The sequence below is a fragment of the Myripristis murdjan genome, chromosome 24 (genome assembly GCF_902150065.1).
Source record: "Myripristis murdjan chromosome 24, fMyrMur1.1, whole genome shotgun sequence".
In the NCBI taxonomy this organism is placed as follows: Eukaryota; Metazoa; Chordata; class Actinopteri; order Holocentriformes; family Holocentridae; genus Myripristis; species Myripristis murdjan.
The window spans coordinates 13,318,056-13,344,998 of NC_044003.1; the positions used below are offsets into that span (position 1 = coordinate 13,318,056).

At 42.4% G+C, this 26,943-nt stretch overlaps 1 protein-coding gene across 2 annotated transcripts in view; it reads left to right on the forward strand.

Annotated features, from left to right (window-relative positions):
- The first annotated feature begins 404 nt into the window (after positions 1–404).
- The window catches only part of wasf1 (WASP family member 1), a 78,884-nt gene continuing 52,345 nt past the window's right edge, over positions 405–26,943 (forward strand). For both annotated transcript variants that reach the window (XM_030047672.1, XM_030047673.1), the window contains exon 1: positions 405–801. The gene's annotated coding sequence lies outside the window, so the exon portion shown is untranslated. The remainder of the gene's footprint in view (positions 802–26,943) is intronic.

Below are 26,943 nucleotides of genomic sequence, written 5' to 3' on the forward strand. Positions count from 1 at the left end.
CGGTACTTCCGCAGTAAAAAAAAAAAAAAAAAAAAAAATCTTAAGAAATTCAGATTATTTGGGTCATAGACATTACAACAGTAATTGAATAAACATCCGTTTCCAATAGTTTCTCGCTTTAACTGTCAAGAAAAGAGCTTGCACAGCCGTGTCAATTTATTAAATGTCAATATATCAAAATATGTCTACGAATAAAATGAATATGAGAAGACATGAATTGATGAGCTCTGCATTGAAATGTGCATTGATAAATACAGTGAAGGCTGGGTTAATCAAATTGACAAGCCCTTTCCTTCCATCGATTGGACAGCACAACATGACGGCTCGAGTTAACTATCCAATCAGGCGAGCGTGCACGTTTTCCATCGGTCTCCTCGAGCAGTTGCACGGGACGTTTCTCGCGCCCCAACAATAGAGTGGTACGTACCATTATGAGTGTTTATAATAGGGAATTTTTCTTGCGAGTGGATGTGATTTCGCATTCATTAGCGCGGGGGAAATAAGTTCACTTGCATGTTGACGAAAATATTGGAGATTTTTTGCCGCGCAACCTGTCGTGAGCTTGGCCGGACTGGGTTTACTGCTCATATCACTAATATCTACCAAGCGGATCCCTTTGGAAAAGAGTGCCTTGATCCCTCTCCGCTGCTGCCTCTTCCAGCAGGACTCCACTCATTTTAGGTATCAGTGACAGAACTAATATGGACCCAAGCTGGAGATTTAGACTCTTGGACACGGTGGCATGCTCTGCAACTCAGTAGGAATGGGAAGAAAATAAGAGGAACTGAGCAAACGTATCAGGTAATTTAATAAAACATTGTGCACAGCTGGCACTAACGAGCTATTTTTTCTTTTCTTTTTTTGTAAACTGGAAAATATGACTTCATTGCGTTGGTGCATCTCATCATCACAACAGCAAGTAACAGCTTCAAAACTCACATTTTTTTTTTCTTTTTCCAATAACAAAGTAGAGCTAGCTGACTGGTGGCGTTCGTGGTAATTCAACACTGTCTAGCCATCACTGTACTACATTAACACAGGTGACAAATGAATGCTGATAATGCCGGAACCCCGTTAACTAGTCAGAATAGTGCTTGTAAAAGTCCACATTGCATATTTTTGCGCGATGAAATGTGATATCCAACTTTATAAATTGGCACCTCGATTAAGCCAGATTGTAAGTGTTCCACATGTGCACAAGCTCCCCGCAGCACATTGACATTCAGCCTGAAGAATATCATCTGGGTGAGAAACTGGGAGGAAAAAAAAACATCTTTGCAATGCTTCGCAAATTATTTTACTAATTATTATTTCTCAAATCCCATTTTTGGCTTATTTACCAAAGAGGATAGGTTGTGGATTTTCAGGTTCGTGCAATATGAATATAAGCGAACCACCAATAGCGCTGGCATGCCGTGATTTAATTTTCCCACTAAGAATACACTGACTTGCCTCAGAGAGGACAGGGGCTGGGGTCGTATTCCAGCCAGCTTGGTTTGCAGTCATGGGGGAGGGTAGCCCTCAACCCAGTGAAAATCATGCTTTGTGAAATCCGAAACCTTCTTTGTGGTACTTCAAGTGCAGCAAGAAAAGTGGGCATGAGCAAGATTGCAGTTGGGTGAATGTCTTGCAGTGATCAGCATGTATCATTACTGGAGCAAGAATCATGTCTGGTCACAGCTTGAAGACATGCGGTGTATTATATGAGGCAGGAACATGATGTGCTGTATGGTGGAAGGGTTTTAATTATACTGCCTGTACATCACCCGCATCTAGACTATTAAATCCAAGTAAGAATAGGCTCATTCTCTGGCGAGTCCTCAATAAAAGGCTCAAAATACTACAGCAACTGTTATGTGGACTCTGAAGCTTTGATTTGCCCCTTAACTATTTTTAAATCAGCTAGTAGTGGAAACATGCAACCAGATCAATTGTTAATGATGAATGAATCACCACTGGATAAATCCAGCTGTAACAGATCCACTGGTAGAAAATCAACTGCAGCTTTTGACAGTAGATTAGTGCACCATAGATGTACAGTAGTAGGTGACTACATGCTCAGTGTATGGAGGAATTGCATCACAGCAAAGTCAATACTATTGGATGGCTTCAAGCGCAAAGCTCAAGGATTTCACTTACATGTAGTTATTTGCAGATGAGGTCAAAGCATTTAAGCCTCGAATATAATCACAGAAAATATTCAGATATTGGACAAAGGGTCTTGTGACTAGTTATTTTGGTGCAAATTTGTATGGTGCACTAGATGCACTGGAACAAATAGGGCAAATGTTTGTAGTAATTACATTGCTCCTCGATTACACAGTGTCAGCTGGACCTTTTTTGGTACCAGTGTTGAATAGCAGGCCTCACTAGTATTTTTCAGAAATTTGTCCAAATATTGGGGCACTTAGCTTCAAAGTGGAACAGTCCTGGGGCTCAGCTGAGGGTCAGTCCGGATGTACTGAAGGCAACACAGCCACACTTGATGTTGTCCTTATCTCAAATAGAATACACTGTTGCTGCGATTGAGAATCCACTTGAAAATGGATTTTGTCCAGTTTATGTCATTTATTGATCACATTATCTGATCCCAGGTAAATAATGTTATTCAGACAAGGTTATTCTCCATAGAAAAATGTTTGGCTAAATTGTGAACTATGAGGATTGATGCATATTGCAAGATTTTGATCACATCAAGTCAAAGTAGGCTGCACTGCACAAAAAACAATAGAGAACGGGAATTTTGATTGGCCTTGAATACCTATGCTTTTGTGTATGCTTAAATCAAAAGATGTCAAGTTAGGACATTGTTTATGCACAAAACATACAGGTCACTGTATGTGAAAGCTGCATTGAGTTCTCTGGCAAAATAAGTGGAGGCCCCTTGCAGCTGTTAAATTTATCAGTCTGCAACAGCGGCATCCAAAGCATCACATGACTGCTCCAGACTGAGTGGGAGCTATAGGCTAAGTTTCATAACAGCCTAGAGGGATCATACATGCACATACAGACATTAAAAACAGCTGGCCTTCCAGAGATAACCCACTGTCTCTCTCTACAGTGGCATTCACAGAACCAGTGATTTCAGCTTTGAGGACAGTCACACTCAAGCATGCCGACCTCTGCTTGCCATGCTCCCAGAGTCCCAAATCTCTGGCCTTGTTATCTTTCAAGTGTGCGCTTTTTTTCTCTTCTTTTTTCACAAGAGGGGGTTCTTTATCTCCTGGGCTTTTGTTATCTCCACTCTACAGGAAAACATTAAATACAGGTGAAGAGTCGCAAGGTTGAGTGGCCTCTTCCTACAACCCACTCTTTTGTACATAAATCTATATAATAGATGCTCTGTTTTACCCTGAGAATGGCCTTACCTGGGGGTGTCTACGCCCAGAATAGAACAGAACATATTGTTATGGTTTTATCTGATGCTGCCTGTGAGCTCCTTGCTGTAAGGGATGACATTCCAGCACAGTTTGCAGTTCTCATGTTTTTCTCTGCGTTTCGGAGGCCCTCGCGATAGAAGAGCTTTGGCATCCCTTCTGTAGAGGCTTTTGGACCTCTCCTATTTGTTGACATTGCTCTGATCCTCTGCCAGTCTTTGGCTTTCTCATGCTAGCAAGAAGAATATATCTCTTTCTGTCTCTGTCTCTCTCTTTCTCTCTCTCTCTCTCTCTCCCTCCACATAGGAGGAGAGGGGGTGATAGCAGGACACAGAGAATAGCAGAAAGCAAGGGCAAAGAGAAAATAAAAATATCGAGCAGAGGAAAAGGAGGGATGGCTGCCTGGCATGAGGGGGTGGCAGGGATAAGGTGGGCTGGGGATTCTGGGAAAGGCAGAGAGATGGAAGAGAGACTTTCTGTGTGTGTGTGTGTGTGTGTGTGTGTGTGTGTGTGTGTGTGTGTGTGTGTGTGTGCGTGTGTGTGCTTGTGTGGCCCCCTTTTACGTGCCAGTCAGTGGAGCTACTGACAGACCTCCTATCTCCCAGCTGTTAGGATGCTCCAGAGTTTCTCACACACAGGGGCCATTGTTCCTCACCCTGGCCAGGCCCAGAGCTCTATAATGCTGCCTCTGTCCCTGCTCTGAACTGGGCTGATAGTGGGACACCAGGGCTTAGTTCAGCCTGTCTGACTGGTGCCCCCATTGTGTCTCATTGCCAACACCACCACCACCTTCCTTGCTTTCTCTCCATATATCATTGAGTCCTTGACTGTCCTTCAGCTCAAGCAGCAAAGGTAGAACTTGCCATCATTTGCACCTAAGAGATACATTACAAACCTAAACCAATCCTTCTCTAAACCTATGAGAGATGAAAGTCGCATGCAGGTCTTTACTTTTTGTTAAGATATACCATCTGCTGACTCTCTTTGAGGCTTTGTTTTGTGGTTTACTCCTCTATAACCACTTTTTCAGTCAGTGTTGCTGACCTCCCTTTCTTTCTTGCTCATTCTTTCACTCTTCCCTTGGGATGGGAGTTGCCATAGTGCGCCTAACACAACATTATCACAATACTTGGACCACAGTGTGGTGACATTGTGGTTCTTAATATTCTGAGTTATCCCAAGAACTGTGATTTGGTGCAGCAGTATTATTCCACATAATGCAATAATATTCTGTAGGCTATAAAAAAAAAAAAAAAATCATTGTACTGATGAGTAAAAAAGCCATGAGTTCTATAATAGATCAAGACCTTTCAGAGTTAATCACCTGTTTAAGGGCCATTTATTTTTTACTTTGAAGATCATTTGATAGAGCCATTATGTGTTCTTTCCTTTACTAGCCTTGGAATGCAAATGAGAAGATCAGTACTAGGGCTGCGCGATATATTGTTTCAGCATCGACATTGAAATGTGTAATAGTGCATGTGTAATAGTCACAAGTTGCGCAATGTCAGGTAAGGCAAATAACTGAAACATGTCATGCTTCCAATTTTTTGATGTTTGATACAAAAGGGAAACTCGAAAGGTTCTAATTTTCCATGACTAATCTACATGAAATTTAGTCAGAGTTAAGGGTTATTGGATATGTTGAATTTTCAGTAGCTACTATGCATGCACTACAATCAGTTCACTGTCATGTGCTCTGGTGAAGGGGCAAAGCAAGCCCCACTAGTTGCTGACTACAACCTGAAAATGAACTGTTTTGGTTGTGTGACGAACTGATCTAGTGTACCCCTCCACCAGATTATATCGCTGTGCATGCAGAGCCTGTATGTCAACTGCCTGTAAACATGCATAAGATGCGACTACAGGCAGACATTCAGTGACACGAGGCGGCTTTTGAGTGTGTCTATTCCCATTATCAGCAGCATTTGGTCCCAGTGTTGGTTAAATGTTAAAAAGTTACTGTTACGGGGCTGGTCTGTGCCCTAATGTAAGAAACAGTTAACACACACACACAAAACGTGTAGTATCCAGATATATCTGTACTTATATTTTGCTTGGATCTAGATAAATCTGTTCGTTGTTCAAGTCTAAGGCCTGTTTATCTTCCACCACGCAGATTAAGCATACATTTGAACATTGTCAGAAATGGTAGATTACTTTTAATTAACACATCTGTCCACACATAAGTCCATTTGTAATGTTTATTAAGAAACATATGTTGTTTTCTCCATATACCTCTCCACCTGTTCCCTCTCCACTTGTCCATGCCGGTGTCATAGTTGCATAAGTGATACCGAAGTGCAGGAGTCCAAGCTGATTTCTAGAGGGGTAGCGGAGGGCTGAACCAAGTGTAGTACGAGTAGGGTGTTGTTTTGTTTGAGGAGGACAGACTTCTAAAGTACCCAAATGATGAAAATCATGATTGTTAATTGTATATGCATGTATCTGGTGAAATTTCCTGTATTTTTTCATATCGCAAATATCGCAGAAAAAACAGACATCACAATGTCAGTTTTTTCCCAATATTGTGCAGCGCTAGTGGTATGATCCCTCAACCTTTTATTGACCTAGCTTTCTTGTCACCTCTCTCATGGCTTCTTAGTTATTGTTGCTTTTTCCCCTCCTCATCTCCTGTGTTTCATTCCATCACCGTAGGGTGGAGAGGGCGTTGACATGGTCTCTCATTGAGCTGACAGGATGGCTCTGAAATAGACCTGTCTAACTGTGTCCCTGCCACTGCCAACAGGGCAAAGGACGTTAGCCCCATCTGAGCCTAGAGACCCTCACCACTCCACCTCAACTGCTGGAACTCAGCTGCACCTCTCTCTCCCTGCCTCTTTTTTCTCTTACTTGTTCCATCCCCGCCCCCTCTCGCTCAAGCTAAAAGTAAAGCCAGCAATTGTTCTGCTATGTCTCTTTGTCTGTCACTCGCTATACGTTCCCTCAGTCTGTCTTTGCCTCTGTTTATCTATACCATGGACACCAAGACAGCAGGTCTCCTCTCTGCAGTGCAACACCCCTGCTGCTCACTGGTTAGATCACAGCTGCCGTGTTTGAAAGCTGCAGAGTTTTGTCACTCATCATACTACCTCAGATTAGTTTAAGGATTGTGTTGCTTTCAGCATATTGAGCCTTGCTCTGTTTTATATACCGTTGTAGCTGTTGCAAAACCAATACCAACAGCATTGTAATAGACTGGGTACTCCTATGCCAGCCAGCTTTTAAAGACTCATTATTGGTTCAAGTTCAGAATTTGGGTTTCACTAGAGATGAGACTGTTACCAGTACTATAAAACATACTAAACTGTGCTTTCAAATTGTCATTTTTTGCAGTGCATAGGCTACTATCTGGCATCAGCCAAAGTCACCTTCAACCATTTGAGTCTTCATGTAAGCGAATCATACAGCATGTTATTTTGCTTTTCAATAGTGACAACACTTGAGAATGTTTTTTCACCCTTTGTTGTAGACTTTGGGGTTTGTAGTGCTGTAGGGAAGTTAATAGACTGTGGACTAATAATAGACTATCATGATACTTTGATGCCGATTTGATATGTATTGCAATTCTTAAATGTTGTACAAGTATTTGCGATTCTATATCATAATTTATTGCGATTTTTGTCTTTTCACTTATCCCCTTACTTATCATCAGTAGATACCACATAGAAGTGGCATTCGTTATCTGAGAGCTGCAAAACTAATGATTAATTTGAAATGCAGCTCAGCACTGTTTGTCAAGTTATTCTAGTCATAAATCTGTAATAAACGTGTTTTGGTTTGGCTGATTTACTTATGTATTTATTTTGAGTGCATAAGTGTCAGAACATTATGATGGAAGTATACAATGTGTTAGGCCCTACAGCGATTTTTGGGTTGATACCATTTGTTACACAGATTGGGTGCAAAATTTAAGCATTTTTGACCACTTGAGAATTGAAAAACAAGGCCAAGAATCCCTCTAAAATACCACATTGAGACCCCAAGACGTTTAGGCACACCACAGAAAAATTCATGATTTGATTTGGTATCAAAAACTGTAAGGATTGCATTTTGGGTCGCTGGATGGTGAGCATTCTGTTCTGAAAACTGCTGATGAACCACCCCTCATTGACAGTATACCTAGGAAAACCATAGATTGTCTGAATGCCCTTGGGCTCTAGTTTGTGGTTGTAAAATTTCATATAGCTGTGGTTATCCTACAGGTCATAATAGGTCTATTTATACAGTGACTTTGAGTTTGAAAAAGTTGTCTCACTACAATGAAGTGGCTTCTATGGGGGCTGACATCATCATACATGACTGCAATTTGGATCATTGAATCCACAAAAGTTGCAGTTTTCCAATCATGCCAATTTATCCAATTCTAAGACTGTTTAGGCCCCAGTATGCAGAGATACACCATTTTATAATAAGCACAAATAACATATTTGTACTGCATGGTTTTTGCCCCAGACTGGATTAGCATAAGGTGGTCATGTCTGCAAAAGGGACACCTGTGGGCACCCAGAGAACCAATTTTCATTCAAATATCTTGAAGTCAGAGGTCAAGGGACCCCTTTGAAAATGGCCACATCGGTTTTTCTCTTACTAAAATTTAGCCTAACTTTGGAGCAATTATTTGCCCTCTTTCTGAAAACCTAGCACGGCAGTCTTCACTCTAAATTGATACAGGAGCCAAAAAAATCAATTAACAATTCTTAAAAATAAAAAAGACTCATGATACTTCAGTGAAATTATTCTTTTTTGTCCCACCCCTATCGAAAAACATCACAAATTTGGTCATGATAATCATGATTTTGAATTTTCATACTGTCCTATCTTTAGTTGTCACAATGGTCTAAATGCTGTCTCATGCCCCTTTTCCACCAGAAAAAACCTGGTGCTAGTTCGGAGCTGGTGCTAGAGCCGGTGCTTAACTGGTGCCAACGAAGAACCGGTTTGCTTTTCCACCGGTCAAGAGCAAAGTGGAGCCAAGTCAGAGCCACGTCATGACGTCTTCGGAAAACGTAATGACGGGTGCGCGAGACGCCCGCTCAGAATCACAATAACCATCATGAATGAATGAATGAATGATACTTTATTAATCCGCTGCAGGAAATTACATTGTCACGGCAGCTTCATCACTTCAACACACATAAAACTGCACACTCATACAATCCAGCGGCTGCAGCGTCTCTGTCTCTGTCCGCCTGTCCTGTCCTGAAGCCGGTGAAACTGATCAGTGAGTCGGGGATGATGTTCGTGAGCCGCGTCTCAGTCAAGCATATAACGCTGCTTTCCCGATACAGTTTCTGGCCCCGGGTGGAGCAGGATCTGGATTTATTAGCGATGCAAATACTGCTTGTGTCTTTACAAGCCTACATTTCAATACAGAGGCGAAAAACACAATTATTGCCGGCTACCTGTCGGATGCGTGATCGGAACGAATGACAGCGATGTTTAGTTATAAAACGGGTGCTTCTCATCCTTAAATGTAATTTGCTGAGCCGCGTTCCATGCCGCTGTAAAATCAGTATAACCCACGGCTTCTCGGGGATTATTGTTTATGTTTATAGCGTTCGCAGTTCCTGTTTTGTTTTGTAACCCCGCCCACCAATGACGCGGTGGGCCGCGTCATCGGTTCTTTCTCTGGCTCCTGTTTAGCCCCTGCTCGGAGTCGGTGCTTGCCTAGCACCAGTTTGGAACCAGTTTGGCACCAGTTTGGCCCCAGCTCGGGCGGTGGAAAACCAAAAAACTGGTGCTAAGTCAGGCACCGGCTCCGAACCAGCCCTGGTGGAAAAGGGGTATCAGGAGACTTACTGCTCCACCACAAAGAAAGAAAAAAAAATGTTGTTCAACAATGGTTTGTTAAAATGCAGGCTCAGTTTTTTGTAAATAGCCCATTCTCCCTTCGTAAACCCATGACTGTTTGCTGTTCAAACTGAATAAGATAGCCCTCAGGACTTGTCAATCAGTAAACACAAGGTATTTGGGAAATGGAGAGCCATGGTGTCATATGGCTGGGCTGACCTATTGTCTCCACACAGAGAGTCAAAATGAGGGACACAATGGGTTCAGCTCAGGACTGTGTCAAGGCCACTCCCCTGGTGTCATGTGCACATTTGGATGGTAAATGCAGTCTGATACCTTCCTCAGCACAATGCAGCTTCAAGTCTGCCCCAAGAGGAAATTGAATACGGTGACCTCCTCTGAAGCTATGGGCCCAGGCACTGATAGACTGTATATATGTGTTTATGGGAGCGCATTTCTCTATATGTCTCTTGTTAAGGTAGCCTTTAGCCAGCAACTGTGTTAATGTACCTGCCCTTTTTAATTGACTGTGTATCTTCCGTTCCATGCATAAGCCGTCACAAAATGCAGCCAAGTGACTTCAAAGTAATCCACTGCAGCTGCACTCTAGGCGTGTGTGTGTTACACTCAATTTGAATATTCAAAGTTAAGCAAAACAGTGATACCCACCATGATGGGCAGCAAAACATTCTCTCTCTTTCTCTTATCCTCTCTCTCTCTCTCTTTCTCTCTCTTATGTCCCTAGCTCCTTTTATACAGCCTGTTCAAGGTGGTAATGTTGGGCTGTTATCCCGCCTCGTCATCCTGTGTAAAATACACAAACACAGAAAAATACATGGTGGCGGACTGGTTGTTCTTGCATTAACCTGGCATCAGAGGCAGTCACAGAGCCAAATTGAGGTCTGTAACATGTACGTGTAAAAGTGAAGACTGACTGGGCGGCATGGCGGTTGATGACGTGTGTGACCCACCATTGGGGGATTTAAAAAGCAGTCAGCAGCTACTTTGCTTGCATTTGAAGAGTCGTATAAATGGGCACGGCTAGCAAAAGCACCTCAACGCTCAGTTGACCTGCCATTGTTTAAAACCCAGTGTCGCTGCCTAATGCTTATATTATACATCATGCTACACGCCAACGCTGTTGTGTTACGCTGTTGTCAGGCCCTATGGTCATGCCTATGCTTCTGAAATGCCAGAAAGATATCTAAAATCAAACACTGGCTTTGTTTGATTGACTGTAAAAATAAATAAATAAATAAATGAATAAATATGTTGTACTGTAAAAACTGTGAAAAATAAAAACATTAAAAAATAGAGGCAGCATTAAGATGGGTCTTCACTACAGCTGTATTGCAGAATGCTTGTAAAAAGGGCCTCTGTCTCTTTCCAGTTGTCTCTGCGCTCAATGGCATGTCTCTCTCACTATTCACTGAAAACTCTCTCTCTCTTTTTTTCCACCCTCCAGCCTCTTTCCACCCTCACACTGATTGGCTCTTATTGAGCTCGAACTGCTGATGCCCTGGTCGTCATTACGATATGTGTTGATTGATGGAGGTTGGAGAAATGGGAGGCGAGAAGTGTTTATCACGTCTGCTGCTTGAGTCCCTCTTGTCAGGACTCAGACGTCCGTATTCAATTACAGACGCGCTGCATTTTCATTAGGATTTTCATAAGCACTTGTTTTTCTTCTCGGTTCCTCTCCTTGTACCGGGGAAGAGTATGAGTGGAAGCAAGGAATAGATGGAAAGGGAGAGACAGGATTAAGGACAAGCGTGAAGTAGAAAATAAAAGATGCAATGGGTTAGGCTGGGCTCTCATTGGGCTAAAGCGCATACTGCACACTCAAACGTTGTTGGTTTAAATCCAGCTCAAGACTGTTGTTGCAGATTATCCCCTCTCTCCCATCTTCCCTGTCATGTCTGCTGTATTTTGTCTAATACATTGGAAGTGCCATAAAAATAATCGTTTTATAAAGGAAAGAGGAGGCAGGCCAAGGCCAATAAAGGAGTGGTTAGGGGTAGAAGTGCAGGAGAAAGTGCTGTGAGAAGACAGAGAGCAAAAGGGGAAGTAGCCTCTTAGCATTTCAATGTATTTGACCACAATTTCTCAGCAGGGGCAGCTGTGCCCACAGAAAGCTGCTGCCTTCAATTAGGAGCCAGTGTTTGGCTGTTCATTTACAGCTCACAGCAAGGACCCAGCTCTGCTTCAGATTTTCATGTGGCCTGAGCACAAGGCTTGTCTGATTTGTCCTGGTTGGGAGCCCAGCGCAGACCCTCAGTGCATGCTGTGCTTCCATCTCAGACGAGAAGATCGGACATGGATGGAAGCTTGCCTTCTTTTTTGTCTTTGATGATTAGCAGGAAATGCCAGCCTCACTGAAAGCCTCAATAAGGAAGCCTGCTGTAAATAGTCTTACTCAGCACTGGCTTTATCTGGTGTTATCAGTGCCTATCGTACAGTAGCGATGCTGTCACTTCACTAGGACAAATCACTTCTGAAGAATAGGGACAAGATGGAGGCTGGGAAATTCTTATTGGTGAAAGAAGCAGCTACTTAGCTAAAGGTTGTGGGATGAGGAGGAGACAGTTTGATGAAAAACAACAGAGATGTCGCGGAGGAAATGAAGGTGAAGGATTTGAGAATGATGGGTGTTTGTACTTTTCTGTTCTCAGGCCTGTGCAAACTGTGTTAGAATTTGGGTGATATGGCGATGAAATCAAAGCCAGCCTCTCAAAAAGACAGCTATGGGAAATAGTCCAAGACACAACAGTCTGCTTAAGACAAGAGGTTCCCCTTACATAATTCCTCCATTTATAGGCACATGCCTACAGCTACAGTGAGTGTCTAGGCTGCCATTATATAAGTGAAAGGGAGTAAAAATACTCAGTATCTGAATCTGAATTAATAATGATAACAGGCTATCATCTTTCTTTTTTTTCTGACAGTGTCCATAGGCGTTGGGTCTTTGCCCTTGCTCTGGGGTAGTGGTGCGCCAGTGTGTCTGTATGTGTGTATGTGTGTGCATGTATATGCAAGCATGACATCATGCTTGTGACCTTCTGCTATTTTTTTTTTTTTTTTATCTCTCATGCAGCTGACTGGACGACAAGATGGTGGATGTGTGAATGTGATTCATTGCCTTGGAGGAGCCTGAGCAAAGCCGCTGAGCCAGCCAACCAGCGGCTATGTAGAGTGGACTGTCATCCACTCTACATAGCCGCTAAAAAACACTACAGTGTTTTTATGAACCACAATGGTGCTGGCTACCAGCTGGCCCAGCACAGAGTTAGAATGGGTTGCTAAGTCACTGACACTGAAATGAGAAGAGGGATAGCATGACTGAACACAGCGCTGTGACACAGTTGTTTTGAGGAGGGAATTACTCTTGACTTATGGGTACAGAAAACTGGTGTAGTGAATGGGTAGGCAGTCTTCAGATACCAGAGTAAACACCCCTTGATGCCAATGCTATCTTGAGCCCTGCAAGAGTGTCCTTGAGCAAGGCAATGAACCCCTCCAGCTGTGCCGTTCTATAGCTGAGCCTCCCTGAGAGAGAAACAGAAACAGAGAGGGAGAGAGAGAGAGCTAGACGTTTTAAACTGATGATTTGGTTTGAAAGTATGTTAATTTACATCCATGTTTCATAATATTTAGGCTGCAAACACAAATAATTTGGTCTATTACGTCTATTAGCATAAACTAAGGATCATCTTATTCGGTGGTAGCAGCAGTTAAAGGAGTGTGTGTGTGTGTGTCTGTTTGTCTGTAAAGAGCACACACACACACGCACACACATGTCCAGCATGGCAAGCTGTGAAAGCAGTGCAGTGTGAATGCTGTGATCATGAGCAGATGGGCTGCAGTATACCAAGCCTGCTGTTTGGCAGGTAATATTATTCTAGTTAGTTTCGGTCCTAGAGTAAACGTTGACAGCAGAAGACAGAGGAAAAGCAGGGACAGAAAACATGTTGGGATGGGGGTGGGGGGTTGTTCTGTAGGTCTCTGATCTTTTAATTAGGTGAGTACTTCCAATTGATCCCAACCCTCTCCTGGCTTCAGAATATGTCACTGATGATATAAAGCTGGATATCATTAAAGCTCTGCGCCAAACTCTAGTATCATGTGCATGTGTATGTGTATGTGTATGTGTATATGTGTTTGTGTGTGCGCACGTGTCCTTATGCCTCTGGTTTCTTAATCAACCCAAATTGGCTAAATGCCAATCCACTGTTGGGAGCTAAATGAGCTTGACATGTGCTGCCTGGAGGAGAACCATCCTCCCCAGGCTTCACAGTAAAACTGCAGCCCACATGGACTCATCCTGTGGTGCTGGAGAAGGTCAGAGGTCACATCAGTGCTGTGTGCAGTTATGTAAATGTTAGTGGCGACTTGGGGCAAGAGCCCGGTTTGCGTGGCTCAGCCTCAGGAGGACTGATAGGTACTGACAGACAGTCTGGCTTCACCACTGGGACCTCTGCACTGCTGTCTCGCCCTTCATTATTCTGTACTAGCCTCCTGTGCATGCATGTCTGTCTTTCTTTCACTCTGTCCCACTCTCTCTCCGTTCTCCCTGTCCTTGCCTCATGTTTCTGTTGCCACTATATTCTCATCCTTCCCTCAACCTTCTTTACATAAGCTGGAGCTGCACAGTCAGTGCTGACTCCTTCCACGGAGGCTGACGATGGCAGCCTGTTTTGCCATCACCACAGTGTCTTAGTTGGACAGAAGCAATGAGGGCTTGACTGGATTTTTTTTTTATTTGGCTCTACAGTGAGTTCAAACAAAGGTAACATTAAGAGTGTAACAGAGGAAGCAGGGAGAGTGATGCAGTTGTTAGCCAGGCCAGATGTAGCCTAGAGCCTCAAATCAAATTTTCCAACTGCCTCATAGATCAAGCACAGAAATGGAGAATTTTTTGTGGGTTCATTTCAGTGTATGAAACCTTGTTATTTCAGCCAGATTGTCTCAGTGAATGACTGCATGTGTGATTTAGGTGTCTGTCTGGAAGAACACGATGACCACATATTCTACACATTGTCATCAAACAGTCATTAGTGCTTTTATTTTAGAACAGTGACTATGAAGTGACTTTGAAGTCTCTTGATGTAGTAAAATCTGACCTAACATTACTGGGTAATTCATTCATTAATCATTCATTCAAACCTTTAGCTAAATGTTAAGGGAAGAGCCCTTATTTACAATGCAACCAATTTACTGTAATTTGCTTATTGGAAATTTTCAAGTGTTATGTTAATTATAATGTTTGTTATGAAAAGCACTTTACAGTCGGTAGTAATAGCAACGTAATTATCGTAATAAGCTTTATTATGGAACACATAACTTGCTGTACAAGATGAATCCAAATATATGCAATAAAATACATTGAAATCTGAACAAATAACCTAAATTAAAAGTGTGCATGTGTTTGCATGTGCATTAATTGATGCACAACTTAGAATTGGGATACAAAACATTGTAAAGAGAGGGTGAGAAAGGCTAGTAATAAGATCATGCTGCCATACGCAGTATATCATCATATTGAAATGGACAATAGGCTATATCAACACACATTTGTAATACAACAAGGCAAATGCGCAAGAGACATAAAACAATAGAATACAAACTACAGACTATAATGCAGTTAAAAGCCAACCTTAAAAAGTGGATGTTTTTAAAGGAAATGTTTCATAACTGAGGGACCCTGATGGAGAATCCATCACTCTTGCGGGCCTTCTCCACCAAAAAGTGGGGCCAAAGCTCCTGATTTGTTGGTCACTGAAGAGGACATGTGGAGGTCCAAACTGAGATTGTGGAAACTGGAAAAGCAAAATCAGTGGTGACATGGTATGTAGTGGCAAATGGAGATGAACGCTTGTGTCGTTTATTTAAGAGTACTACCTTGTTTGCAGGGACTAATTTGGGTGTTAGGACCTTTGCTGCAAAAACAGTGACTGATTCCTCGAGTGGAAAAGAGGGTGGTTAGGGTTCCTTGTTTGCTGAAAGATTTTCTATGTTCTCTGACAGTTCCTGCAGTGGAAGCAGGGTATTTGACTTAAGCTTAGGATGTTCAGTGATTTTTGGCTATTCTTGCGCTCATAAGTTATTAAAAGCTTAGAGATGTACTTTTGCTCGTAGGTAATTCAAAAAGCCTTGAAGGTGAACAATAAATAGTTAAAAACAATCTTTAATTGTACCTGTAGCCAATGAAACTAAAATGCGGATCATAAACTGTCACTTTTTAGTGGTTGTCAGGAGTCTGGATGTGGCATTTTGGCATTTTTACTGTAATATGCTCTGCATTGTAGAAAACAGGGATGCACAAGTGTCTCAGGATGTTTGTCCCATCTGAGTACAGAATAGAAATTCCTACAGTTTGGGGATTCATTAGTGGATAGTGGGAAAAGCTATTTATGGAATTGAGCACAAACTGCAGTGGTGGTATAATAATAACCTCAGATTTATCTTTGTTTAGGTGTAACAACTTAAAAAAAAAAAAAAAAAAAAAAAAAAAAAAAACATTCAGTTTTGAGTATCCAGAAAACAGTTAGGTAAGCTGTTTTAGATCATGCTAAGGTTGGGTGATGTATCAATATTATATCAGTGTTGAGTTATGAAGCTAGATATCATCTGGGATTTTGGATTTTGCAATATCATGACATGGCATATGTGTTATCTCTTCCCGTTTAAAAGGCTGGATTACAGTAAAGGGATGCAGTTTTCTTTACTTATTAGACCGTTGTAGACGTTCTGTGGCCTCTACCTGCTTAGTCATCATTTCTAAATTACTAATGATTGTTTATCAGAAATCTCATATGACAGCACTGATATTCATCCTTTTCACAATATTGATATTGATGTATTAAGTAAAAGATATTGTGATTTTTGATTTTGTCCATATTACACCGCCCTACTATACAGTGAAACAATATCTGGACCTTCGTCAGTGGAAGTGATGCTAAAGACTCACCTGTGAGGGGTAAAAAAAAAAAAAAAAAAGAAAGAGCTGGACTTTGAAATTATAGGCACTGAGTGGGTGTTTATCTATTAGCAACAGGAGTGAGGGAGCTCTTGATTGCAGAGAGATGCTGTGGTGACTGACTGACAAGTGTGTGATGAGTCAGACATCTCTCACACACACAGCCAGGGATGCAGTGATGAGGCGGGCTGACAAGCCAAAGTCCGACTGACCAGGAAAGATAACAGGGACTCATGCGAGACCGGTGATAACAGTTGTCCTGAATTCTCCCCGAACAGTGCACTTACTTGTGCAGACACACATTAACACACACACACCATCCAGTCTCACCCAATAAAGAGAACGCCGGGGGTTTGAAATATGCCCACTGATAAGAAACAAAAAAATATAGAGGAAACCAGTGGAAGAAATAGGGGAGCGAGAGGCTTTGTACTTGCAGAAAGAATTGGATTTGCTTCTCTTTCAAGATGTGTCGATTGGTGACGAGCAGAGAGCCTCACAATGCCCCGTGACAGCCAAAGGCAAGAGGGAGAAAAGGGACTGAGAGGTGCCTTTGTCTCCGTCCTCTCTGTCCCATTGTCAGCCATATCGCCTTTTCTGGAGACAAGATATTGCAGCGGGCTTGATCTAATGATCAAATCTGAGTGGACCAGTGGAATATATGTAGGGTGGCGTGGCTGTGTGCATATATGTGCATCTGTGTTTGTGTGTTTGTATGTGAGTGTGTGCCAGCTGGGTAGGCGGAGACATGAATAGATACTTTATCCTGATGGTGACCCTATGGACTTGTACACACTCGCCCTCCATCTGAATACGGTGACCTGAATGACGGAGACACCTTAACTAACAGTCTGCCACAATCTAGAAATCTCATCTCGCTCCTTGGCAAAACCGCCTGGCAGGTATTGCAAATCAGTCCCCTTATCATTGTTCAATATAATAGCAGAGTAAGTGGATGCCCTTGGCCTTAATTGACTCAATCTTCCAGAGTGCTGTTAATACAAGATTGTTACACCACATTCAGTCTCCCTCAGCCCCACTCGCTCCATGGGGCTTCATTCTTTCCTCCCACCCAAATTCTCTATTCATTTGTATGCAGGCGGAGAATGTTCACCCACCATTTTGCCTTGCAGCAGGACTTTAACGCATAGCTGTCAAGGTGGGGGGGTGGGGGGTGGGACGGGGTTTGTGGGGCAGGCTCAGTTGTAATGAGACATGGCTCACATGATGCCTAGCAAATGACCTCTTGACCTCTAGTGAGCATGCCATTTCTACAGACAGAAAAAGGCCTTGAGCACATGAGCAGCCGCGCCACACTTCCCTGCCTGCCTGGTACAGTGACAATACTTATTTCTGTCGGCTAATATACCAAAGCCTGTGTGTGTAGTAGCGCTGTAAGAAATGATTGTTTTCATGGTTGATTCATCTATTTCTCCTTTTTTCATTAATTGATTTAATCATTTAGTCTATGAAGCGTCAAAAATAATGACAAGTGCTCACTGGAACTTAGCAGAGCCCAAAGTGATGTTTTTGAAATGATTCCTGTGCCTTACCAGAAGCCAAAAACCTTGAAGTATTCATTTTATAATGCTGGACCGAGAAGAGAATGCAAATCTTTAAGCATTTAGTTGATCTTAATGGAGCTGTGATCAGCTTCAGCTGGTATGTTTACTTGAATAGCAAATAATCAGTTATCAGAATTATAATGAATCCATTTTCTGTTGATTGATTATTCAGTAAATCAATTAACTGTTTTGGTACTGGTGTGTACGTGTGTGTGTGTGTGTGTGTGTGTGTGTAGAATACAAGTTCCAACAAGACATGGCAGCATTTGAAAAAAGGGATGCCTGTTAGTAGAATGATTGTTTGCACAGACTTGGAACACATTTTAAAAAGTTAAGGTATTTGAGATTGAGATTTTTTTTTTTTGCATTGGTGCTTTATTTGGTGATAGAAAGAAACAGTAAAAGTGGGGATGACATGCAGCAGATGGCTTCAGGTCAGATCCAAGCCCAGAACACTGTCATCAGGTCTCAGTTTTAACAAGTGGCACTCTTACCACTAAACTACCGGGGCAGCCCCGCCAAAATCTAACTGTTAAGGTCTAACTGTTATACTGACTGAGTGATGTTGAGTGGTGAGCTCCAGATAAAGTTCTTTTCCAAACTCTTCACATGCTTGCCTGTGAGTGCGTGTAACTCAGCTGGGCATTTGTCTCGTCTAATTTGAAAAGGTTCTGTTTGGCTTCATCTCACAGAAACCGTCAGGACTCGGTGATCAAACTGCAGTTTGGTCTGGTCCCAGTGTTCAGTCCTGCCATTCTGTGCCCACTGGCACCGCCTTAGGGCCTCCTCACGGCAAGGGCACCTTCACTAACCATCACCCACTCCGGCCTGCCAGCACTTTGTGCCCAGAATCATCTCATTCATGCTCAGACACAAAATGGCGACATCTCACACACTCAAGGGACAGCCTGTGAGAGGCTTGCACAGCTGCCATGGGCCCTGTCTAATCTGTCCAATTTATCCCACAAATCCTCCTCACTTCCTCTCTCTTTCTCTTTCTCACACATCCATTCCTCAGCTGCTGCCAACTTCCCCTCAGTTTACTGTAATATTCTGAGTGGGCAGTTTAATCTGTTGCAGAGTTGTAATTGAGCCTACTCGATCAGCATTGTTGTGTCGAACAAGGTGGCTTTCATGATATGGGCCGCGCTGCTCCTGGGAGTGCAGTTTAGTGTAGTATAGATTTTGTGGTTTCAGTCACTTGTCAAAATTTGAAGAAGTTTGACTCCAAAATGACTTTGGGGAAAATGGGATTCACAAAGTGGTTTACAGGATAAATAAATAAATAAAATTAATGGTATTTTTAAAATGGTATAAGGTAACTTTCCTTCTTGGTTGATAAATTGCTAAGATTAAATTTTGGATCTTTTTAATATCGAGCAATGATTTTTTTTTTTTTTTTTTTTCCACAAATTGATTTTATGGTGTTTCGTAATAGAGCTCAACACACATACATGAGGTACTGTAAAATGACCAAGGTTTCTATTGGAATGAGCATAATTACAGTGGGAAATGATGATGCAGAGTTTGGTCATTTCCATTTCAAAAATGGTGATTTGACTTTTCTTTTTTTTTTTTTTTTTTTGCATTTGTATGTGTACACATTTCCTCCCGTGCAAGAGGCACAGGTGCATGAGAAATAGAAATGCATGCTGTGGCACAATGAAACCACCTCTGAGCTACATGACCAGAGTTTTAAGCCACTGTTCATTTTTTTTTTTTCACCTGAGTTATAGATTCTTGGGTCCGGATCAAAGGAAATTGATTTAAGAACAGGCAGCTCGCAGCAGACAGAATTTCCAGCCTCTTACAATTGGATAGTAGTGTGAGGTAACAAATCATGTAGTGTAGTGATGCACTAGTTTCAGGTATGATGTTTTGTGTAGATAGTTATGTTGACTTTAGCTTCCAAGTATGAATAATGCCTCTTCCATCAAACGGATTTTGTGCTGTACTATCAGAAGCTGAAGGGAATGAAAATGAAAAAAGTGAGAGCTCACGGGGAGCTCGAAATGTTGAAAAGCATTGCGCCTTATCTCGTGATCCTTGGCTCGTACACTTAAAGTATAATTGGTTTTGACATGTTGCCCCTCAGGAGTTTTATTTCAGCCTGCCACTGCGGTCAGATAAAAGACAAGTGCAACAGTAAATTGCCGTGTATTGTACAGTGCAGTACTGAATCACAATGCTCGGTGTATTGCAATATATAAGGTAGTGGAATGTCAATGAGGAATCAGCTCCATGGCGAGTGCGAGTCCTGCTGCCTAATAGCAAAAGCCTTTCCCATTCCTGCGCCTCTCTGCCCTGAACTACACAGCCCCTGGTGTGGGCTCAAGCATTGATCTCAACGAGAGAAGACGATGCTCTCCGTCTCCTTTTCCCCTCTACCACCCACTCTCTTCTTTCGTCTTTTTCTGCTGTGCCTCGGGGTGTTTTCTCTGACTCCCTCTTTTCTTTCTTCTTCTCTCTGTCTCTGTCTCTCCGCTTTGATTTTTTTTTTCTTCCCCCCTGAAGCTCGGGACAACCTCCATCTCAGCACGCGAGCTTGGGAACTTTCTTATTCCTAGTATGCAACAGGAGCTGAAGGCCCATTTGAAATTTCATAACTCCTTTAACTTTGATCCAGAAGAAAGAACTTTAAAATTGTGCACATATACACACACGTTTATGCTGCTGTGCTGTGTAGTTAGAGGAGAGACTGCAAAAGAGTCCATTTTCTGCGACAAAGCACAGTTGTGTGTTCTTGAGGGACAGCACCCCTCCAGTTTCTTCTGACTCTGCCAAATGAGGGGGCGCAATGAATGGAACGGCTCAAGTTTCATTTGGCAGGCACGTCCACTTTATTTAAATGTTTTGCCCTCCTAACAGGCTTGTTGGCTTGCTCAAATAGCACTTATGCGCCCCGGGCTTGTACCTGTTCTTTTTTTTTCTTTCGTTTTTTTTTTTTTTTTTCTTCCCCAGATAGGGTTTTCTGTCGTTTGAGCTGACAGGGGTTGCTGCAGTGGTTAGCTTGTGTGCATGTCCTTCACGTTTGTGTGAACAACAAGGGAGTTGGTATAATGAAATTTACCTCACAGGCCAAACAAGTGCAGCTGCACAGTGCAAGCGTGCAGACATTTATTATTGAGCAGCAGGCTTTCATTATTCATATCAGTGGGATTCTGTGCGCTCAGCAGATAAACTTCTTTGAGTCTGTTTGTTCATCAGACACTATACTCATTGATGTTGGCACACAGACTTCCATGAATATTTAGTTTTACAGTGCATATAAAGCGTGTTTTCTAAATGAATGTCTACAGCGATCTAATCTTGTGACAAAATTCTTTGTGGGTTGTGTCACACTGCTCAGGCGGCGTAAAGTTTATCACCGATCATGCTCTTTCTGTTCATTAATGTGGACAGCAAGTCACTGTTGAGTCTCAGGGATTTTTATTCATCCGCTCTACCTTCATTCTCTGAAGATATTTGATGAAGGGAGGGCTTGGATTCTTTGCTGCCTTCTCTAAAGAGTTGTAAACAGGAGGGGAAAAAAGAGCTTTCCATGAACTGTATGAGGGAAAGTTCCAGTAGCAGCGTGTTTAGGGCTGCACAGTATTGACAAGAAAATAGGGACGTGGCAATATCGATATCCAACATCTTCCTACCCATAACAGCCGGTACTGATACCATTATGCATTTTTGTAGGAAGTGTATAGTCTACTAATGCGGCTGCAGAACAGGTTAAGCTGTGTCTTAAGATATTTTTGTTATTTTAAGCAAAAGACCATTTCAGTTATACCCTGTTGCTAAGTTTGGATTTGCATGACGTGGCACAGTTCTAGAAAAAGAGGTCACTCAAGTGCATATCTCAGAGAACTATGGACAGACAGAAATATTGACTCATATGATAATTTTTTTTTTTTTTAAAGCTGATATTGGCTGATACAGTTGATATATTGTCCCAACCATCAGAAAATGTTTCTTTTTGTGTGTGTGCTGGTTATTACAATTACAGCAGGAATTTTGATACATGTCAACACAGCTTTGGTTACATCATCGGTTTAAAGAAAACTTGACGATTCCAACATAAACCTTGATTGGTAAGAAAAATAATGTGCTTTGTTTTTAACTGTCAGTAGTCCTTAGTCAGTATTGTGATTTGGATATTTTTTTCTGGAGCAACTCCTGGAGCCTGTTCACAGCTGTCAGCCCGCAGCCCAGAAACCCTACCAGCCAATGGCTCGCTGCCATCTGAGTACCTGTGTACCATCTGAGTGCCGTGTGCCAGGATGCTAACTTTGATCAGCGCTGAGTGCTCAGAGAGAGAGGCAGGGCACGGTGCTAAACGACTGCTTTGCCTGCAGAGTCCTTCCTGAGTGGGACCGCTCACTGACTTGTATGTGAGAAGTGACCGCAGTCACACATTGAACTTACCGAGCTCAGGTGGAAAGAAAAGAACGAGACAAAAAGGAAGACTCATGCTGTCAGACTACATGAATTCTGCCCAATTTTGGCACCGTTTTACTGCGGCTGGCAAATGTCCGGTGTCACACCCAAATCTGACTTCGGGAATGTTTTAATATTCCAAGAACTTGGATTTGACATAGAGTCTGAAATGTCAGATTTTTTTTTTTTTTTTTTTTGCCTTTTGTCAACTACTGTGACAAGTCCTACACCTTTTTTGAACCTCCAACATGATTACCGGAGGAGATTGTGCTAGACAGTCTAAAGGCTCATTTATGCTCTCTTTACGTACAAAAGTAAAAATTCAAAACAATGAAACCGTCACTGCCCACATGCTTTCATGCATCCTTTCTGGTGGCATGAATGTTAAGCAACAAATCCACTAGAGGGCAGCTCAGAGGCTACATCCCTGACAACAACAAATATGGCGATGGTGGAGAAGGACGTGATAATTTAACTTCTACAAAGAGGCAAAAGCGGAGGCAGAGTTATAGACGGTGGTGGTCTAACATAGGCTACATCATGACATGAGGACAGAGAATTCTTGTCTCTAATTCTTTTCTCTCACTTTTTAAAATTTCTTCTTCATGTCTTGCTCATAGGCCAGTCACTTTAACTATTGGCTGCACTGCCCCCATGATTTCCGGTGGTACTGGTCCGCTTAAAGCAGCACAAAACATCCTTTATTTATGCTCAAGTTTTCGCAGAAAAAAAAAAAAAAAAACACGAGAAATATGATTCAGTCAAAAACTCAGGAGTTAGTGAAGCGAAGAGATAAGTTTATTACACATCTATTTCCTTCGCCACAAGCACTTGTAAAGTTTTCCACTATCAGGAAGGCTAGTTAGCATAACTCTCTGCGCCCAGCCTGACAGCACTACAGTGCCGCAGGTGTATTTTTAGCCAGACAACAAGAGGTCTGCGTGTGTGTTATAGCACCTTACTGTTCAGGGCCCGCAAGGTGTCATCTCACTGCTGAAGGGGTGCCGGCTGGTACAGAATTTTAATTGGCAGGCAGACACGCTGGCACATGCCATGATATGTTCTGCCAACGTGTTGTACAGTGATGGGTGGGTAAGTGGGGGCTCTGGGATGTGTGGACTCTAAAGGGGTATTGACGTGTGTGTGTGTGTGTGTGTGTGTGTGTGTGTGTGTGTGTGTGTGTGTGTGTGTGTGTTGGGATGCAGAAAGGCCTTTAGGTGACACAGATCTATTTGCATAGTGCTTTGATGAGAACTTATGCCAACCTGTTAGGTTTTTGTCAGACAGGCAATTGCAACATGTTCAGTGTGTTAATATTTGAGTGTGTTATTTTGTGATGTCCATGTGCACCAAGCACCAACTCTCCCCTCCTGTAAACTTTGACGTCTGTTCCCACCCGCAGCAGCAAAGCCGCTTCGCATGTCCAGCCCGACTAGGGAGGGGTGCTGGGGTAAGGTGTGCTGTCTGATGAGGTTTGTTGTTCAGGAGGGTAAGCACCATGAGGAGACCTCTCTCTCCAATTTATCCATGTAGCACAACACCTCAGAGTATTTTTCCATCTTCCCAAGGACGTCCTAATTAAATCGTAGACACAGGAAGGCAGCAAATTCAGCATTATATTATCTGTTATTAAAAGTGCCAACCCTTTTGAGATGCTTTAAAAAAAGAAAAAGAAAAAAAAAAACGAACAAAATGATATTACAGGGCTTAAGTTATAATGTGAGAGAACAAATAGCTTTAAAAAATTTATAGGCTCCTCATTAGAATAGCAAAAAAAAGAAGAGCCAGACATGCTTTTTTCCCCTGTGGAGTCTCCAGAGGTGCAAAGTCTCTCATCTTACACCAGATAAAGGAAACAGGGCTCCCCTTGATAAGCTTTGAGTTTGATAAAGTACATTTCTTTGACTTTTTTGCTTTCTGTAGAAAACGAGCTTTTAGCTATTCTGTACAGAGAATTTGAATTACTGATTTAAACCAGCTGCTGGTCCGTTTTACCAGTTTGATCTCTGTTGCCTCTGCCATTGGCGGCTGTGGCTCTGCCAACCTCAGTGATTGGCTGCTTCTGTGTTATTATGTTGGCAGCTGTTCACAGCGTAGGAAGAAACCCAACACAACACAGCTGTAGTATGTGCTTGTAGGTGGATAGCTCTCTGATTCACTGGCAGAGGGCAGAAAATATTCTGGCTAATTTGACATAGATCTTAATCAGGAAGTTTGATGGATGCTTTCAAGAGTGTCAGTAGAACAGTGCACTATTGTGTGTGTACCTTTACATTTAAGACAATAAGCTGAAGCTCAACAGCAACTTAAAGTGAATGAGCAGGTTAGGATTCAGTGTGTTGTTAAATTACACTGATTGAACACATGGCTGTGTGTAGACACACACACACTGTTGAAGGGACTAAACCAGTGACTGGTGATCAGTTACTGCTTGGCAGCCCCTCGGCTTCTGTGTTGGCAACGGTGTGTTTGTTTTGTGTGTATCATAATCTGTGCTCTGTGTGGACACAGCTTCATGGTGGTCTAATGAGAAAATTAGCTCTGCTCACGGTTCAGACCATGAATTTTAAATCACTCGTGAGGGCTCTCTTGTTACACAAGGCTGAGGCCATTTCAGTTCAATTCCAAACAATGCCCGTGTGATTTACCAGTCGATGCCTTCCCTATAGACCACTGAAGTGGTCTGGGCTTCCGGTGCACATTCAATTAATTTATTATTATTGTTTTCTGGAGTGTATAGTGAAAATGAACAATGTCTAGTTCTCATTTCTAATTCTCATTTGCCAGTCATTCTATCCTTTTTTTTAAATGGTGGATTTGTTACAAGTGTTATTGACTTAAAGGTGCGCTGCGTAAAATTGCAGAGGTTTGATTACAGTGAAGTCTGTTTAGACTTAAAAACAAAAAAGGTGGAATAAGCACATAATATGGTGGTGATTGCTATACAGTTCTCATCATCAGACCACCTCACTGATCAATTACATGTTTATTCTACATGTAAAGGGTCCTCACTTCAATCAACCCTTGGCAGTTTTACATAGTACACCTTTAGTCTAGTTGTATATACATAATTTCTTATAAATTCGCTGGAGGTACACATCACAAAGCCACAAGAGCGTGCAGTGTGGTCTGCCGTAAGATGGTTGCATCCTGAGATTTGCATATTTTCTAACTACTATTTTTTATTGTAAGCTAACTGTCGCTAATGAAGATTGCAGATTCACAGAATGGAGTGCAAATGTACCTACTGCTAGCTTTTGCAAGAAGTGTGACATGAATGTGTCGTGAAGGTCCGTGTCAACTGTTAACCTAGTTCATGTTAGCAGCATTCAGATTTTTCTTTTTTCTTTCAGTTTCAAACCTCTTCCACACCATGTTAACAAATAAAGACATCTTCGCTAAACACAATGATATTAGGCTAAGTAGTCAGCAGTGGCTTTGACCTAGTTTGAGGCTGTAATTTGCACCCCAATGCATTTTCCCTTTCTTCTGGCAAGGAGATAGACCCGGAAACCCTGGAACACTTTGGTGGTGTGTCGTGCCTTTTTTTCTTTTCCCTTTGAGTTGACTGTTCATTGCTTTCTCCTTGCTTTTTGTGCTCTCAGTCACATCCCTGTAACCAGCTGTGACCCCTGATGATCCCTGTGTCCAGATGATATTTGCTTTCCCGACCAAAAACCACAAGAATGCAGTGTTGGCATCTGACTTTTAAGTCCCAGATGTCAGAGTTTCCACCAGTCTGTGAACGCAACAGTAACCCGTGAGAACTTTTCAAATCAGTGTGGCCATTTAGCTGACCTACTATGCAACAATAAATTATCTTGGACTAATATAAACCTGTGCAGCACTGTCTTAGGTTACCTCAAACACATTGCAAGTGTCTGTAATAGAAATTAATAGAAACACACGGTCAGAAAACGGTCATTGGTAATGTGAAGTATATGTGAATTTTAGTGAATGGACTCAAACATGCAAAACATTGCGTGGTCTTTTAAATTGTCAAATGTTCCTTGGTCCGAGGTCTCTCTGCCTACCAAATTTTATGGGGATAGGTGCATACATGTTTGAGCTAGATTGCTTACATATGAGCCAAGCAACCAAACAAACAAATCAACAAATTAACGGGTGTGATTACCGCCTTGGTGGAGGTAATTACACCGCCCTCCGTATGTGCAAAAATTCAACAGGAAACACTAGATGATGCTGTGTGTATGTGTATACATGTGTGTGTGTGGTTCTGTGTATGCTTGTGTGTGTGTGCATGTGCGTGTGGGTGCATGCATGTGTGTGATCCTAGTTAATGGTGTATTAAGGGTCTGCTGTCTCTGCCCGGCCCTTCACATAAAAGGCCCTTGACCTGCTCTATACTGAGGGGTCCGTGGCTGTATTGTGTGGCAGTGCAACTGAGTAAATGCTCCATTAGGATTCATTAGAGCCTCTACTTGGACATATTGTCCCGAGTGCAATGAGCCGCACCAGTACAGGCCCCCTGCTCTGCGGCGGCACGTGCCGTCCCTCTCCCTGCTTTGTGCCGTACACAATAGATGAGCACTTTCTGATCTCTTCCTCTCTTTTTTTCTCTCCCTCTCTCATTGCGCTCATTCATCAATTGCTCTGACACATCACCCTGATCCTCTCCCATTCATTTTTCCCTGTTGTTCTTTTTTTTCACCTTCTTTACCTCTGCCTCTCATGGGATATTATAAAGTGACCAATGACATCCCACTGCAGCCGTTGCCATGGTGATAGGTGACAGCGGGAAGCACCACCCAAGATGAATGGACCGTAAAGTAGGAGGACAGTGGTA